General features: G+C 34.9%; 1 protein-coding gene across 1 annotated transcript in view; it reads right to left on the reverse strand.

The window, feature by feature from the left end:
- The window catches only part of LOC135114051 (3'-5' exoribonuclease 1-like), a 9,423-nt gene extending 7,661 nt beyond the window's left edge, over window positions 1–1,762 (reverse strand). The window contains exon 1 of the mRNA XM_064029702.1: window positions 1,741–1,762. The gene's annotated coding sequence lies outside the window, so the exon portion shown is untranslated. The remainder of the gene's footprint in view (window positions 1–1,740) is intronic.
- Window positions 1,763–2,500: the final 738 nt, after the last annotated feature.

Raw genomic sequence — 2,500 nt, forward strand, 5'->3', positions numbered from 1 at the left:
CATATAGATAATGTGTTCATTGATAATTACAATTATACCTATCTCTATATATATATTCTATTCAGTGGTTTATTTACATTTTTTTTTTTTTTTGCAGAACTCTGCAGCAATGAGACAGCAGCTGAAGACAGTCAGTAAGAGGAAAGGAGCTAAGATAAAATGATTTTGGTTTCCTTCTGTTCAAGAGAGCAGTATGAGTGGAAACTCTCTTATATGTGAAGTGTACTCCATACATGGGCAGATAAGGTCCCTGTACAGAATTATCAGCTGTGTATGAGAAAAAACTGCTCAGAATGTCTTACTTCACAGATGTTTTAAGAAGAGACAAGATATGTTTCCAGTTTAGATTATTACCAAAGAACAGACATCCTCAAAAATGTTCACTGTAGTTCATTGTCATTCTAAGCATTTTCAAGTATATAGTTAAACTAGGTAAAACAAATTATAAATAGTTTTGAAATATATTTCTTCAGTGCTTAAAGATATCCAGGGATCAAGATCCTAACTAGGAAGTTATGGTTAGGTTTGATTTTGAAGGACAGTACATTTAACTGCTTAATCACTGAGAGATTATTAGATGACAGTTAAGGGACCATGCATGACAACTGCAGGTGAAGCAACACGAAGGCCCAACCATCACTGATTCATTCCAGTAGTACTGAGTTATTCATGATAAAAATTGAAGATCTTGCCAGTAACTGTCTAGAGTTCTTCCCCGGCCTCATTACTGGTCTATTCTCTTCCATTCTTTCACATACACCTTCAGATACACCTAAAATGTAAATATAAGGTTGAAGAGAAGTGCCCCCGTCCTTAAGGTGTTGTTCAAGGGGGAACACAAAGCCCTGTTGGTTAGGTTAGGTAATGCTAGGTTGGATTAGTGCTGAGAGGAGGAAGGGGAAGGACAAAGCCCTACCAGTTAGTAACCTAACCTGACCAAACTGGGGGCCAGAGGCCCCCCCCCAACCCCTTAAGACTGGGGCACTTTTCGCCCACCTTAGATTTATATTTTAGGTGTATCTAAAGCAATTGCTGAATTAAAATGAGAGGGAAGCAGCTTTTATGTAAATTTACCAAATTTATCACATTAGGTTATGTTTTAAATAGTGATATTAATTTTAAGAGCAGCCATGTGTTGTCAAGTCACTGCAATCCTACTGTACAAATTTTCATATCAATGCATACTTCATTATTACATACTGTACATCATAACCAATACTTCTCATTTCATTTTAAAGAATTGGTTATATGTGTCAGTCAAATTAGGTTAGGTGTAAACTGTGAAAGTACTGATAATAAAGTACACGACAGGAAAAAGAAAAGAAAAAAAAAACAGCGTCCAGTGTGACATACATCATCATTTATTTGCCGTGTAGGGTATGGACTCCTGAACAAGTTTGGATGTTAGTGTCCACCATGGATAAGCCTGTCTGTCATTTACGAGTAAAGAAGGCATGATTCTACCTGTTCTCGAGATCACGAAATTTCAAAAGTATTGTTTGCATGAAGTTCCCAGTAGATGAATCCTCTTCACAACTTTTGCAGCATTTCTGAGGAAGTTACACATTTAACAAGGCTGTTCGGGTATGCTCTTCATTACGCTGTAACGATCACTTCAAGATGTTGCACTAAAATAACTACCCCACACTGCACAGGACGGCACAAATATAACGTTCTCTGCCTTAACAACGGGACCTCTGCTTTGTGTGTGTGTGTATTCAAGCACTACAAGAAGCTTACCTGAGCTTGAGGTGCTGGTTCTTACCAAGAGGGCAAGGGATGGTGTAAATATCCTAATCTCACGAAAAAAAAAAAAAAAGAGAGAAGTTACAAATTATATAAATGTGTCTGTAGACATATTAGAGGCACCCAAATATGCAAAAAATAAAGAGGAGTAATTAGACCTTAATGCATGAAGACAAGAGTAATGGAAGGGAAAATGATGTGCATGAAGTCAGTGATAGGAGACTGTAATAAAAAAAAAAATAGAAACAAATTGCTATAAGAAGTAATATGTTAAATGCGAAAATATCTTGATTGTGCAAATTTAACATGAGGGGACATATCAAAGAAGAAAGAGGAGTTAAAAGCAAGAATAAAAGTGTGGGACACACAAAAATGGAGAAGTGAAGTAAATGAAAAATCAAATCTCGAAATATACAAAAAAATATAAACCAAAGAAGCCAAAGATCTTATGTGATGAACAAATACGATAACACACTCGTCAGTACTACTGCTGTATCATGATTGTAGAGCTCATATATATATATATATATATATATATATATATATATATATATATATATATATATATATATATATATATATATATATATATATATATATATGAGGCGCCTAGAGCGAGAGTGATGTAAACGGAGAAAAATGCTGTCAAAGTTTTGTGAGTTTCAAAATGCGATATCTCTTCAATGGGTTGAGATAGAAAGTAATGATTGGTATCAAAATATTCAATAATTTATGTCCTTTACAACTGTTTAGT

This window comes from Scylla paramamosain, chromosome 27 (genome assembly GCF_035594125.1).
Source record: "Scylla paramamosain isolate STU-SP2022 chromosome 27, ASM3559412v1, whole genome shotgun sequence".
Classification (NCBI taxonomy): Eukaryota; Metazoa; Arthropoda; class Malacostraca; order Decapoda; family Portunidae; genus Scylla; species Scylla paramamosain.